A 16,597-nucleotide genomic window follows, 5' to 3' on the forward strand; every position below is an offset into this window, starting at 1 on the left:
TACCTGTGAAAAATGCAGATTAACTGCTAGGAAGACAAAAGTCACTCTTCCCATAGAACAATGACACCAGACCATGGAGCTCCTAGATTAGTCTTCAGGTCCATTCAGTTAAATCCTTTGGCTCACTGCTAAAAAGACATCAAGGACTCAGTGGTAACATGGACATTTGTCTGTCAGCGACTGGCCATCATACATTTATATTTTTGTGGTCAGTCCCATTATGGGCCAAAGATCAAACTGGCCAACTATTAAGTGAATGGCTTTCCCCCCCCCCTTCCATTATAGATCCAGTAAGACATCAGATTTCCCCCAAGAAACTTCTTTGATTTATTTGCAGAAGCTGTTGATTCTGAATACATTGCATAAAGAGTTATTCTATACAACCTTTTTGGATTTATATAAACTGCCATCATTATAATCCCTTTGGAAAGGCTTTCTATGGGCATTAAAGGCCTGGTCGGTAGCCCAATGAAGTCAACGTCCGTTGATATTTTTAGTAAAATGATGTTTTTATAAACTGTGTTAAAATAATATCAAGAATCTGACTTCTATTGCCCAGCTAGGAAATGTTAACGTGAGTCTGAATCTGTGTCCATATAACATGCTGTGGGCTATCACATGATTCTATGAGCAGTAAATGATTTTTGCCATACAATACATTAAATGCTACTATATTAGGCAGTCAGGAATAAGTGTCAGCATTATTTCCGAATGTCCTGGCTTTATGGTGGTTTGCCAGGCCCTCAATACCGTTCTAATTTAATTTCTTTTTTATGTTAAAGATTTTTCATGGCTGTAAAAGTTGTGATTGTCATATTGTATCGACAGCCTTGCTTTTATGTAAATACCATTTAATGTATTTTGAATTCCTGCTGGTTGCCAGATGCAGCTCTCTTGCTTTATGTGCTAAACACTCTTGAAAGCTAAACATTTTGAAGGGCTTTTTCCCCTATCAAAAGTGGTTATTAATTTGCTAACAACTTGCTTAGTTTTATTTTAAAATTGAACTAGTTTGAGGTGAAATGATGGAAGTCAAGGATCGCTTAAATTTGTTGTTTTTTCCTGGGTTTTTGTTTATACACAACTATTTGGTAGTTGTTTTTTGTTTTGTTTTTTTTAGGAGGCAGGTAAACTACTTCCTAACACTGGTGTAGCCAATAAATATACAGAATCCTAAAAAGCACAGATCAGGGACAATCCTGCAACAAGAGCCACATGACTGGACCCCTGTGCCCATACAGAGTTCTGGTGAAGTCAGTGGGACTCTGCAGTAGGGACGTTAACATGTGCTTATTTTGGTAAACGTGTAATGGCTGAAATTTTCAGTGGTTACACTTTCACATGCAGGGGTAGGGAGGTTGCGTGTAACCATGTACATTAACAGATGAGCCCAGGCTCATCAGTTAATTGTTTACACATGGATGCTCTCACATCCCTACTCTGCACAGGTGCAGAGATTCCACTAGGCAGATTCTGTTGCAGGATCAGTGCTTAAAATGGAAATTGTAACAAAATCTGTACTCTCCTGGCTGCTGTTATTGCTCAAAATAGTTCATAGTTGCCTGCTACATTGGTATGCTAGACTGCTTGTGGCACTCTGGTATCACATAACAGTCCTGAATTCTCTTAATTAGCCATTGGATAATTTAGAGCCTCCATGACAGCTCCTATATCTCCCACCCTCCTGGTTGAAAGTTTTGGGTATGGCCAGGATGAAGGAGGCATAGCCAGGGCACCCCCATTCCCTAAGAACACAGGTGCCAGAATCACCCCTTGAGGCCACACTGGAGAACAGTCCAGTGCCTGGACAGCCCATAAATCTAGGGAACCGAAACCACCTTTACCTCCTGCTAGGGATGTTAGAATATAACCGATTAACCGATGCTTATCAATGAATGGTATCGGTTACACTCAGCAGGCTCTTCGCTGGCAGGGGTTGGCGGCTCTGCTCCCAGGGAGGCTGCTAAGGGCTCTGCAGTGTAAAACTAAACACTCTGCAGCATAAAGCTTAGTTTAGCTTAGCTTTATATGCAGAGCCCACAGCAGGTGTAACTGCTAAGATTTTTTTTAAGCGGTTACATGGTTAGCATATGACATGATTTTTAACCTCCCTAGTTCCTACCTTTCAAATTCTTATTTCTTGGCATGATCACTCATTCAGGAGCACAGGGGCACTAGTGCAGTGGATCAGCAGCAGTAACCTATGTTTAGCTTTTGGTGGATGTTACCTTCTTCATATAGGTATTGTTAGCTTGATTTTTTTTTTTTAATTTGGTCAGAATTAATTCATTGGTGAAAGGACTGTGGATTGTTCCTAAAGGAGCAGGATCCGAGTTGTTCTGTTCAGTTGAGTTAAGTTAAACATCCTGGAGTGGATGTACTGTGGGACTCTGCTTCATACACAGTGGAACTAGGCTCTCCACATAAAAACACAGGAGTAGAAACTGGTTATTTTAATAACAGTGGAACCTTTACAATTCTTAGCAGTTACAGTGTTACTCAGTACCCCCGGGGGGCAGGATCGGCAGCCAGTGTGCTCCTGGCCCCACTCCCGGGGAGCCTCCTGACACTCCACGCTACTGCCTCTCTATCAGAGGCAGAAGCGCAAGGTGGCCGAGGGGAGCCAGTTTAAAATCTGGCACCCTGCACAGACCTGCTCCCTCCTGATGCCCCGAGCTGCTGCTTCTGTATCAGAGGCAGCAGCGTGGCGTGACAGGCAGCACCCTTGCATGCTCTTCATTTAAAACTCAGATCGGCGGGTCAATCCATTGGCCATGAATCATTTCATAGGTGTTCCAATAGGCACGTGGGAGCCTGGAAAATCTTTTGTAGGGTGGCTGCAGATGTGTCAAACATCTGCCATTTCTTATGACTTTTCTCTGTATGCTAGGTTTTTAATTTCTCCATATTACACGTGGGCTCTCTTGAATTAGAGGCCAGTGTAACCTTAATGTGTCTGGGCCTCATTTTTTTTGCTCTGCACATGCAACACCTGACTACCTTTTAGGAGCGATGCACAGAGTGAGATGTGCAGGGTGGCAAGTTAAGATTACTGTGGGAAGCTTAACTTTCGTTGCATGCTTGCATCTGTAACCTTGATGTTAAAATTGGTTTGATCTCATTAAAACATTTCCCACAGAATAATTTTGACTTTACAATATGGCTATGTCTACACTATGGGCTTCATGTGCAAGAAGCCTTTTGTGCAAGAGTTTTTGTGGAAAAATTTGTGCAAGAGCATGTCCACACCTCAAAGCACATGGCAAAAGCGACATGCTTTTGTGCAAGAGAGTATCCATACTGCTGGATGCTCTTGTGCAAGAAAGTTCTGATGGCCATTCATAGAATGGCCATCAGAGCAACTGTGCTTTTTTTCCAAAGGGGTTTCTAGTGCAAGAAACCCTTCTGGAGTGTCCATACTTGCCTTCTTGCACAATAGCTGTAGCGCTAAAAGCAGTTATGCCTCAAAAGTAGGTTTACCTAAGGCAGAAAAAGCCCTCTGTTCTGCCATTTATTTGCCCATTTAATTGCGCAAGAGCTCATTTGAGGTGTTTTTTGTGCAAAAACCTTGTAGTGTAGACCTAGTCTATTAGAGTCACAATAACAACTCCATGATAAAGAGTGAAAGTTTTAATAGTAGGCCATATTTTGACCCTTTTTGCTGTCTTCTGACACCTATGAGACAAACTTCTCTTGATATACGGCTGTGCACAGACTCAAGCCCTGGTAACAGGAGTCTGTGTAGCCAGGTTGGGAGGGTCACTCAGCTGCAGTGTAGACCTACCCAGAGAGGCAGGAAGAGTGGCACAAACTCCAAAGAATTGGCCACTGGAGTTTTATGAAATCATAAGAATCACATTTGAAATAACACCAGTGTAAGTTCTCCTGGATAATCATTGGAGTCTAGGACATTTGTTACCTTTAGTAATGAAAGAGAAAGTCTGAAAAAAATCTTAATAAGCATGATTAAGATTAAGTTGTGTGAGCTTGGTGGGCATGGGAATGTGATGTATCTATTAAGGAAGAAAAAATTATGAATTCTGTGAAAGTTTGACAGTATATCATAAGGATGTTAGCGTATAGCCGTCCAAACGATTAACTAATAAGCCTATCCTTATTGGTTAATCCAAACAACTACACCCCCTCTTGCTGCCTCTGTATCAGAGGCAGCGGCAGCACAGTGGTGGGGGACAGGTGGGATTGTAGAACAGCCTTTGTCCGCAGGTAACTTGGGCTCCCTGGGAATGGGGCCAGGAGCCAGGAACACTGGTTGCCGGTCTTGCACCTGGGGAGTATTTTAATAACCAAGTAACTGCTAAAAATGGTTGCATCTACACAGTTACTAAAATACATGATATCTAACATCACTAGAAGACAGTGTCTTTAAAAAAAAAAAAGTTAATAGAATGTAGTGGTAAAAACATAACACTAGAATTATGAAATAATTGTAGTTAAGGTTCCATTGTAGAACTATCCTGTATTCCTGCCCATTATTGTGGCTTTCCCCACAGGTGCTCTGTCTCGAGCTGACTTCTCCATCCCACTTGCTTCTTATGGCTCACATGCCAGCACCTTACATATTACATTCATTTATTAGCCAAAGGCTTCACTTCCTCCACCTTCCAGGCCCACTATACCACCCTGATGTGGAAAACAGACTCCAATGTATTTCATGCACTCTCCCTAGAGAGACTGTATGCTCCAGGTTACTTTGTTTCCCCTGCAGATTGCAGTCAGAGACTATACCATCCAGATCAGGTTGGAAGTATAGCTCTGCTCCATATGTACTGGTTCCAGATCCTACCTTGTGCATCCCTTCAAAATGCAAAACAGAAAATTCTCCTGTAATCAATATACTCTAGACCAGTGGTCCCCAATGTGGTGCCCGCGGGCGCCATGGCGCCCGCTGGGGCATTTGTGTGCGCCTGCAGACAACCTGGGCCGGCCCCGCCCCCGGCGTGCGGTGCACTGGAGGCACCGGCCCCAGGCGCGCAACACGCACCCGCGCCTGGTGCGCAACGCTCGGGCGGCCCCAGCCCCAGGGCACATGCGGCGCCGGTGCTGGCCCCAGGCGCGTGGCTCGGGACCCGGGCCCACGACACAAGGCGCTCGGGCGGTCCCAGCCCCGGGGCACATGCCGGCACCGGGTGCAAGGGCATCCCCGCCCCTGCCATGCCCCAGGACGCGCGGCCACACACCCCGGGCGCCCAGCGTGTGAGTGACCCCGCCCCCGGGCGCCCGGCGCGTGAGTGGCCCCCCCCCCCCGGGCGCCCGGGAGTCTCTAAAGGTTGGGGACCACTGCTCTAGACGTATGCCTTACATAGTATGTCAAGAACCAATAACAATGCAATTCTGATACACAAAGCAGACTTACATTCTCTTTTATGAGGTTGGTTGATTGCCACAGGACTCCTTGTCGCTTTTGCAGATCCAGACTAATACGGCTACCCCTCCGATACATTTTTGTTTGTGGCATTTTTTGGTGCTGGTCCATCTGTTTTGTAGAAGAGGTAGTTTGGGGTTGGATCTCTAACCTGTAGGTGCAGAGGAGATGGTGTTAGTGACTAAGTTGGCTACCCCTCTAAATTAAGGTTGTTGATGTTAAGGCCTCAAGTGCAAATGTCCACTTCATAAATGTTTTTGTTTTGTCTGTTTAAAAATGTTTGTATAATAAGGGACTGATATCCTTGGCTTGATCCTGAATTTTGAATTCAGAAATAGAAAACTAATGTGTGGATCTACATCTCACTGTAAAGTTTAGCGGAAGTTTCTGTTTATTGTTGAATCTCCTGATAGAGCTCTATTTTAGGTTAAAAATCTGTTTGCTTCCGCAAAAAAAAAAAAAAAAATTCTTAACTCCTGCCTAGGTTGTCTTCTCAGAGGATTTCAAGAGTAGTTTTATCAAGATTGCCTTTTCCAATTAGGAAAAAAATGGCTTTGTGTAATTATCCATTTCTCTAGCAGTCGTTCAAGGACATTCTCATCATAAATAGCCCACAAACCCTCTTCTGTTTTTTAATTTTCAAAAGCCCTGCCTGAAAGTTGTGTAGGATATTTTAACATATCTATTGTTTGGAAATGAAGGAGGAAAGTATATGTTATTTTACTATATGATCAGGATTTAGTGTATTGGCATAAGACAACTAAAGATCAAGTGGGCAGTTTGGAGAGATTTATGTGTGACTAGTATTATAATCTACAAAAGTGTGCTGTGACTTTAGTAGATCTTCTGTGAGGGCATAGTGGGCCTCCCTGTGCAGATGGAAATGTAGGTACTTGTAGTATTGAGAACTTCTATCCAGAGATCCATTCCTGCATGCTTTTATACAGACAAAACACTTCACTGACTGTAGCGGAAAGTTTTCCTACAGTAAGGCAAGTAGACTCAAGTCTGAATTATCTGCTAATTATTTTATAAGATCTTGGTTGACAAAGGAAATGTTTTAATTACATCTTGTTTTCTGTGCTCTTCTATTATAGAACAGAGAGCACAAGCTTACACTTGCTCTGCATTGATGGGATGAAATAATCCACTCAAATATCTTTAGGGATCAACACTTTAGGGATCAACAACAAATATATAGCATCTAGGGATATAAGCGACTATCCAATAAGCATAAACTAGTCGTTTCTTCCCCTCCCCCCCCTTCCGCCCACTGCCTCTATCAGGAGCCAGTGCAGTTGGCTCTTAATACATTTCAAAGCAGAAGTGCAGCAGTGGGGACAAGGTGTGAGCTGGGAAAAAATTTAAACTGGTGTGCAGCACGGGGGACCCGCCGCAAGCCAGGGCAGCTGATTCCTGGCTCATGCTGGGTCCCCGAGCTGCACACCAGCCTTCTAAATGTATCAAGACCCTCCCAGGGCTGGGAGCTAACCTCGTTGCTGCTCCCCTGCTTAATCGACTAATCAACAGAAATTCCATTGACTAGTCAATTAGTTCATTAAATTTAACATCCCTATCAGAATCATGAGCTTTCATGGGCAAAATCCTCTTCATCAGATGAATTGGAGTGTAAATAACAGAAACCAAGATACACATACATACACACGGACTGGATGTGTCCCATTCATAGCTTTTGATGTGAAAATGAAGATGTTAAAGGTAGGAGAAATTGGGTTTGTAATATCTTTGAAATCCTTTCAGTCTTTTCCTTTTTACTTGAAAAATGACAGTGCAGTCTGTAAATGGCTCTTTGGGGATAAATGTGCCTTGCAACTGCAGCATAGCACAACCGGGGGCTGAGGAGTTTGTTGAATAGAACAGATTTTTTTTTTAAACTAATATATCCATCTAATAAAAATACGAGTTGCCAAATAGTAGCCTTTTAAAAGCCTTTCCAGGAATATTATTTTAGCCATAACTTCTTTGTTGTGCTCCCTTAACTTGAACAGTGTTTGATATTTCCCTCCCCTGGGAGACTGTTACAGTAAGAGTTTGTTTTACTTAAGGAAGATTTATTCATTGCAATCATTGGCTAACATTATATCCCTTTTAAGTAACTCACTCAGGGCCTTGTCCTTCAAGGTGCTGAATATCCTCTGCTCCCATTGGAACCTTTGATGTTTTGCTTCTTTGCACTATTTTTAAAATGAATCTAATAATTCATGTAACGCCAGTAGAAATAAGTTTAGGACCGGGAATAAAGCATCAAAAATATTTTAGAACAAGTCTAAGAAAATCTTTCAGATGCCCTAGTTATTTACATAAAACATCTTTTTACTCCTGCAGAATAATTAACTTTAAATGCTGTAAGACTTGGATTTAGCCAATTAAAAGATTATTGCAACTTTTCTATATAGTGTGATCATGTAGGGTCAGAAGCAAGAAATGAGCTGAAGGGTTGTTTCATTATCATCTCTCTAGTCTGGACATATTTTTAAATACAGGTCTTCTCTCTTCATTTGTGCCAGAAGTTCGAAGAAAAATGCATTGCCAGTTGCAGTGGAGAAACGTGATCAGTGAAAAATTCCCTCTTGGTCCCTCAGAGGGAGTGAAAAGGATATTAATTATTTTGAACCCATCAGAGTCCATGTAGTTACTGTTTAACACTGCTCACTTTCCTCACTCTCAGTAAGATAGTATTTCTTTAAAGTAATTTTACATAAATTCTTCTTTCACTTAAATAGGCCCCCTAGTCCCACTGTGCCTGCTAACATAAAATAGATCACCTGGCTTTATAAGACTTATCAAATGTAGTTCATATATTTTAATCACAGTGTCTCTGAATCCTCTTCCCTCAGGAATAAGTAATTCTACCTAATTATTTTTACTAAGATTAATTCTGAAAAAATATTGCCTAGGTCAGAAGACGAGGTTTAGCTTCATAGTTATTAAGGTAGTTGCATTTGTAGAAGCTTATTTTAGGGCTTTTTCCAAGCAAATTATTTTTAAACTATTTCTTTCTGTCTCAGCCCTCTGAGGGTGCGTCTACACAGCACCCTTACCTCAAAATAAGCTATGCAATTTGCCCTGTGCAAACTGCATAGCTTATTTTGAGGTAATTTTGAAATTTGGCGCGGTCTACATAGCACCAAATTTTGAAATAAAGTGCTATTCTGACAAGTCCCACAAACCTCATGGAGTGAGGGTTACAGGCACACTGGAATAGTGTGCCTGTTATTTCAAAATAACAGGCACATTTAAAGATGTGGAATTACTATTTCGGGTTACTTCTGGTATCCCGAAATAGCCCCGCTGTCTGGCCGTAGCCTGAGAGTGCATCACTGTCTCATCCCCCACTCTCCAGCTATTCAACATTTGGGGGGGGGGGGAGAGAGAGAGAGACCCCAAAAATCCAACAACTGCAAAGCAGATTTCTGAATCAGACAGCCCTTGTGGCAGTCTAGTCAGTCATGAATGGGAGAACTGTGCTAAAGGAAAACCGGGAAGAAGGGAGATAATGGGGAAACAATGATGTGCTAAAAGTATGGCTTGACAGCAGCAGTAGACTGAGGACTTCTTGGCAAATGCAGAGAGTTGAGAAGAGGCAAGTCTGGTAATAACATTAATCTCTTTTTCCTCAACATGTCCTGCTATAACAAACAAAGACGGTCTTGGGCTTTTAGGAGAAAGGCAACATGTATGCTCATTTCTTCATGGGAAGAATTAATCTGTGTGTAAACTTCATTGTATGATCTAAAGCTATAAATTGGACAGTGCTTTTCCATAATTAGCTTGGATCAAGATGGTACCCTAAATGCTAGGACCTGGCAAGTGTTCAAAAGGGAAATGTGGCCCAGAGCTGAGCAAGGAAACTGTATTGTAGAGCTCTGTTATTGCTTGTTTAGCAAAACCTAGTTTAGAGTCCAGAAACTCTCACTTTCGGAAGACAAAGCTTTACTGGTGAGGCACTACTGTTCATTCTTAGGCCACATGTATCTTAACCTTTTCAGGTATAGAGGGTCTTGGCCATTGTTTAAAACGCAGGAAAGAACTGTGCATCTCTCTCCCACAAAATAATCAAGGCTAGGGGAAAACCTTGCATTCTTTTCATTGATGTGGTCCTGAGCATATTATGTAATGCAGCCCAGTTATGGTGGGTTATTTTGTTTTGTTCTTTTGGTCATTAGGATGGTCTGTGGTGTATATTGTTAGACTAGAAGTCAGTCTTCACTTCTGCTGTGTTTTTTTTGTTTTGTTCTTGTTTTGTTTTTGTTGTTCCCTTTGACAGTTTTGATCAAAAATCATTCTTGCTGGCTTACAAGGACAGCAGGAACTGCAGCATCACTCCATTTTAAGCCTGCATAGTATTAGCCAATACATTGGTTCCACATGCTGCTAGGGTGGAGGCATCATTTAAATTCCCAGCACAGCCAGTCAGGCCAGGAATTGCAACCCCGTGGTAAGTGGCAGTGACTTTCTAGTTCTTGATTACGTTATGCTAGAAAAGAGGATTGTTCCCAGAGCAATTTACCCAAAAGAAATAATGGAAATAGAGTTCCAGGATGACCTTACACCCCAGTGATCTAGTTGGCTGGAGTCAATTATTACTCAGCTTCTCCACCATGGAGACTGCAGTAGTCTCATGCGTTGTCATCACTACTATGTGGGTAGATTCTGAGCTCACTGAGCACTTTATATGAGGCTATGGAGGTGTGTGGGTGGTGGAAGAGGCATTTATGTATGTGAGCAGAACAAAATATGCTTTTTACCTGAGATAAGTTTGGTCCTATTATTGCAGGTTTTAAACTTAATTTTTTCAGAGCTTTCTTCTTATCCAACACACTATTTTTTCAGAGCCATTAATCCTGCAATGTGATATAAAGGCATTCTTCTAGGGCACTATAGCCTGGGATCCAAGGAAGGACTATTGTAGAAAACCTCTGTAGTCAGACAGACCTGTAATTCTGTTTCATTTCAATACACAGCGCTGGAAAAGATTTTCCTAGAAATGTGTAATGGGTCTGTCAGAAAACACACCACTCCTCTTTCTAGTAGTTTCCTGCTGAAGTCATTTAAGGCATTTTGTTGCTTTCATCTGTATATACTGCAAGAACTCGGGGGCTGAGATTTTTTTTTAAATGGAATACAAGTTTAAAAAATTGCTCTTAAAAATCATCACGAGTTATAGAAGTTGGTGTGTATGCAAAATTAGCTCAGCACTTTCCATTCTTTCCTCAATTGCAGTGAAGTGGAGGTAGGTGGTTTTTTTTTTTTCTTGTTGCTACTGCTAAGAGCGTGTTTGCACTATGCTGGATGGGTGGGGAAGTTTTTCTGGACAGCCCCAAAGTGAAGTACAGGGCACAGGAGGTGATTTGGAAAGCCTCATGAATTCCATTTACTGTGCACTCAGGTTGAATTTACTATAATCTTCAGGTCTAAGCTATTTGCTCTGTAGATTAGAGCCATAACAGAGTGGCTATTTAACAGTCATTCCTCACCAGGAGTTGGCAAGCAGCCTTTTTAGGGTTACATGTGTTTAACCAAGTTTGTTACAAGTTTAGCTCTTTACAAGTTTAGCCAAAGAAACAGTAAACTTTTGCTATTTTACTTCTTTATTCACACGCCTGTATAGACATTAAAAATAATGCAGGGATGAAATTTACTTCAGTGTAGAGGGATTGCACTCCATGTAAGCTCTCTATTAAGATAAGAGGAAGCTATGTAGATTTAGGGCCTTGTGGTGTCCCTCAGTATTGGGTGAAATTCACCCTTCCAGATTTCTGTTCTTTTCTGCTGCTCTTATTCTTGTACTAAATAGTGCTTTTTGTACCTGGGTCTCAAAGTACTTGTTATATTATACACACATTTTTTAAAAGCAAGTACAGTAAAACTCCATTGGTCCGGCATCCAATGCTCCGGCATGCCTGATGGTCTGGCTCCATCAGGAACCTGGAAGTGCTCTGGCTGCCTGACAATTGGAGCTGCTCTGCGCCTGGCTTCCCCGATTCAGCCGCTGCTGAAACTGGCCAGCAGTGGCTGAATCGGGGACGCCTGCGGCAGAGCCGGACTATCAGAAGGGGGAACTATGAAGGGTCGGGGTAGCATCCCCCCCACCCCACCCCCCTCATAGCCCACCCTTCCGATAGTCTGGCATATCTGATAATCCGGCACCCCCTGGGTCCTAAAGGTGCCGGATTATCAGAAGTTTACTGTAATTGCTAATTATTTAGTAGGGCAGTGCATTCCTGTTTTAGGCCATTAGCTTGGATATTAAATTTAAAATATGCATTTGCTATTAAACTGTTCACACATGATGCATATTTTTCTGTGTCTGTATGGTCTAGTGGATTTGGGCATAGGACTTGGAGTCTGGAGCCCTGGCTGGTTCTGCCAGAAATTCACTGATTAAATCCACCTTTTATAAAGTGCTTTAAGAGGCACAGGAGAAAAGGGATTTACACGGTGCTAAGAACTATGGCTTGACAATAGCATAGGAAAAGTTCTTGTCAGATGTCCTGAACTCAGAACAGCCGTGTGATGGAGGGGCTGGTGTACTTCTTGAAAGACACGAGACTACTGAAGATCCACATTAAAAGATCTGACATCTGATCTCATGAGCGTTCTGTTTTGTGTTACTTTTTTTTTTTTCCAGTTAGTCCCGATTTTTTTTTTTCTTGTGGTGTCTCATATCCAGGCTGTAAGGCTGTCAATTCCTGTTTACTTTTGTGGCGAGTTAACAGCTGGAGTTAGAGGTGCATGGTTTGTTTTCATTGTGATGTGGATACCTTGCTTGAGCAGAAAGTATTAGTGATTGGCTGCCTATGTAAAGCTCAACCAGTCAGTTCAAAACACAGGTGGGGTTTAGTCCTGTAATATTTGAATGGACAGGATGTACTAAAACAGGGAGGTATGCCAATCAAAGGTTGTTCTTTGTCATTTCTCTCTCTCCCCCCCCCCCCCCCCCCACTTCAGCACAGGATGTCCTAAAACTATTGCAGCAACTGACTAATTTATCATCTGTTTCTGTGTGTGCCTGCCGCTCGAAATGGCCAGCACACTCAGCTGTTTAAGGAATGCAGTGCATAGAGGTAGCAATAAAACAAGTGAAAGAAGTAAAAGGCTTCCCCTCCCCACCCCCACAATAAAATCTTCTCAAAATTGTTGACTGAGGGCGATTAAGCGGGTCAGTGGCTGTTTAGGTTAGGGAAGGATTGGGTGTGTCCAGCAGGAGGATGTTGTTTGTTTAGGTTTTGTCCCCAGAGAGTAATTTAATATTGCAGGCATGCTAGGGAACTCCCCAGCCCCAACAAAGGGGTCTGGGATCAGAAGTAGACATGGGGAGATTTGAGAGAACAAGACTAACATTGCCTCAAAAATGCTTACTTATTCCATAGTCCTTTTTCTGGATGGAATCTTGATCACTGATTCTTCTTTAAAATATACAAGAAGATCCCTGACCCAGATTGTGGATGCCTGACAAAGCATCAAAGATACAGCCCTAGCAATAAGACACAATGCAGATCAATCCTGTTTGAAGAGTTGCAGTGCACACCCTCTCCTGCAAACGCAGTGCACACCCGCTACCACCACCCAACAACTATCGTATCCTCTCTAGCTGCCTGTATGCACCTATGCTTTGTTTGCATGTACCCTCCAGCAAATGGATCATGAACATTTGTTTCATTGAGCTTGCTGGTTGTGGGGAAGGAGGGTTACTTAAAGAGGAACTGGGTGAGTGATTTTGTCAAAAGTATGGTCAAGAGGCATAATTGTTATATTTAAAATTACAAAAAAGCTGAGAAACAGCCACAAAGGATGGAAAAGGGGGAATAGAGTTTTATAAATCAGTAAGTATGAGATCATGAATTAAAAAAAAAAGTCTGACAGTAAAGGCTAGGTCCCTTTACAGTAATGGGCTAGGAGAATGGAAATTGTTAGAAGAGTAAACAGGTGCCATCAGTGTCACTGCCACAATAATTATTCCATCTAGATGAGAAATGTACAGGACAGCAAGAGTACATGCGGCGGGAGGGAAGGGGGAGAATGTCAGCACCTAGGTAACCCATACAGTGGTCAAGCTGGGAACAGATGGAATTCTCCCTGCTAGTGCCCCTGATGGGTACAGGTCTCCATGCAGGGAATGGTACCCTGAATCTCTATAGGCGTCGTGAGCCTCTCTAGCATAGATCGTCTCAGAGGATGATAGGCAGCGCCAGTGCACACCCCCTTACTAAGTCTGTCAGGCACAACTGAGCCGTATATATATGTGCGGCTGTTGCATGGTGCAATTCAAATAGCAAAAGTTAGGAACTCTGTGTGCCCACAGTGAACCTACGTTATCCTGCATGTGAAGAGGATTCGTTCCTACAGCCAAATATGAGGAAGGAATCAGAGTCATGGCTCTCTTCTCAGGAGGCCCCTCTAAAAACTTATTACTGGCTCATGCAGCTGTCCTTGCAACATAGCTTGCTGCTGCAGAATACTATTGCAGCAAATATTACGAAGATTTGACCTTTATGTGACTAAGACTAGAGGCATCTGAACAATATCACTAGCTATAATCGAATAAAGGGCTATCACTCCCTGTGCATCAGGGCATAAACTAGTGACCAGCTCGAGTCAAAAAAGAAATGGTCCATCTGCAAGGGTATGGTATTTCATAAGCTGAAAGACTTGGAGGGTTTGGGAAGATGTCTCCTTTTTCGGCATGTGGGATTAGTCAATATCAGAGACAGGAAATGGGAGTAGCTGGAGCACTGATCTGTTCTCAAACATCAAGTTGTAGTACAAGTAGGAAGTGCAGAATTCTACCACATTCTCTCCCTCAAGACTGCATTAGAAATAGAAGGCAACGTGAATGAATTTTTGGCTTTGAAGTCCTTGTGTGAGCTGAGACTATCTAGAGTCACAAAGGAAGAGCCACCTTTTCAGGTACAGCTTAGAGAGGACTAAAAGCTACACTGGTTATAAATCCCATTCAAGGCTTAATGGAAAGGTCAGTTGGACTTCTGTTTTTGGGCAGCAGTTCATTCACACAGGGAATCTAAATTGACTCAACCACAGAAATGCAAAGAGGAAAAACAAAACAAAATCCTAAACCTAGTTTGACTCTAACAGGCAGAGCAGCACATGTATAGCTAGAACATTTCTGCTGACAATTTTTCACTTGATAGCAGTCTTAACTTTGGGGTTGTTACTTGTACTGAAAGTCACCAAAGTGAGTTTTTGTTAATTTTCCTATTCATTTTGAATATTGGCTACTAAAATGTTAGCATTTGCCCATAGTACACCAGAGTTTTTCTGTATGCTTGTTTCCTGTTCTGTGCCACTACATTCCATTATTACCTGCTCTCTCAGATACCATTGTTGTTGTGACTGATGGCAGAAGCTAAGGTTTCTTTTTAATGGCAACTATTGCAACAATCAAGCCTCTTGCATATCTTTGTACATATGTTAATATCACAAGAGTTGCATATGCCAGTTGTATCTCCCTATTTTTAAAGAGATTTGTGCACCTGTCTGAGTACTTTTGTTCAAGAACTACTAAACAGTAAGAGCTAGGGCCACCAAATTTGACATACAGCTTCCTCTTTTCCTAACTTAAAGCAATGTTATAGAATCCTAGGGCTGCAAGAGATCTCAGGAGGTCATCAAGTCCAACCCTCTGCTCAAAGCAGGAACAACCCCAACTAAATCATCCTAGTCAGGACTCTGTCAAGCTGGGATTTAAAAACTTATGGGAATGGAGATTCCACCACTTCCCTAGGTAACCCATTCCAGTGCTTCACAACCCTCTTGTGAAATAGCTTTTTCTAATATCCAACCTACACCACCCCCACTGTAACTTGAGACCATTGCTCCTCGTTCTGCCATCCGTCACCACTGAGAACAGCCTCTCTCCCTCCTCTTTGGAACCTCCCTTCAGGAACTTGAAGGCAGCAATCAAAACCCACCTCACTCTTCTCTTCTGCAGACTAAATAAGCCCAAATCCCTCAGCCTCTCCTCATAGCTCATGTGCTTCAGCCCCCTAATCATTTTGGTTGCTTTCCGCATCCTTTCTAGTGGAAGGTCCAGAACTCCAGATATGTTCTGACAAATGCCAAATAAAGGGAAATAATAACTTCTCTAGATCTGCTGGAAATACTCCTCCTAATGCACCCTAATATGCCATTAGCCTTCTTGGCTACATGAGCACACTGACTCCTATCCAGCTTCTTGTCCACTGTACTCCCCAGATCCTTTTCTGCTGAACTGCTATTTAGCCAGTTGGTCTCCAGCCCATAACAGTGCTTGGGATTCTCCATCCCAAGTGCAGGACTCTGCACTTGTCCTTGTTGATTCTCATCAGATTTCTTTTTGGCCCAGTCGTCTAATTTGTCTAGGTCACTCTGGACCCTATCCCTACTCTCCAACATATCTATCAGCAGGGGCTCTTGTGCATTTCAAAGAGGAGCCTGGGGCCAGTACGGGACTCTGAGTCCCCCACTGGGGCTCTTGTGCATTTCAAAGCAGAAGTGCCAGTGTGGAGCCTGGAGTCGGTGGGACTTCCTGGGCTCCATGCAGTGTTCCAACTTTGAAATTCACATTGAAGGCAGAACATGGCAGTGCTTATCGACTAATCAAGTAGTCGATGGAAATTCCATCAACTACTCGACTAGCAAATTAATCGTTACTGAACATCCCTAATTTATCATAAAATCACGAGTATAATGCATACTTTTTTCCCCGTTTTTTTTAGTTTCAAAGACGGGGTGCGCATTATACATATGAGGTTTTCTGTTAAAGTTTTAAACTCACCCTCTCCTCTGCACAGAAATTTTCCAGCTGCCGCGCGAAGCCCCACCAGGCTCCCAGACTAGGTGAGGAGCCTGGGGCGCAGCCAGGCTACAGCGCCCTGGCTCGCTGCTTGCTCGGTTTCGGCACAGCATACGGGCAGCTATCTAGGTGGGGCGGGTGGTTCAGCAAGCTCAGTGGGCAGCTGGGCAGAGGGCCCCCATGGCAGGCGAGGCGAGGAGCCAGCGGTGCCAGCAGGTTGCAGCGCCCTGGCTCGCTGCCTGCCCAGTCTCAGCGCGAGCTCAGCTGGGCAGGGGGCTCCCGTGGCAGGCGCAAGCCCCTTCCTTCCTATATATACCGTAAAATCACGAGTATAATGGGGATGTGCAGTCTAGATAAGAGTTCAGTTTATTCCAGAATTCTGACATTTAAAAGGCAGG

General features: G+C 43.0%; 1 long non-coding RNA gene across 1 annotated transcript in view; it reads right to left on the reverse strand.

The window, feature by feature from the left end:
- Nucleotides 1-16,597, reverse strand: part of LOC106733082 (uncharacterized) — a 101,076-nt gene continuing 84,479 nt past the window's right edge. The window contains exons 5-6 of the long non-coding RNA XR_012895734.1: nt 5,375-5,534; nt 1-128 (exon numbers count right to left, since the gene is read on the reverse strand). This is a non-coding gene — a long non-coding RNA (uncharacterized LOC106733082). The remainder of the gene's footprint in view (nt 129-5,374; nt 5,535-16,597) is intronic.

This window comes from Pelodiscus sinensis, chromosome 14 (genome assembly GCF_049634645.1).
Source record: "Pelodiscus sinensis isolate JC-2024 chromosome 14, ASM4963464v1, whole genome shotgun sequence".
Lineage (NCBI taxonomy): Eukaryota > Metazoa > Chordata > Testudines > Trionychidae > Pelodiscus > Pelodiscus sinensis.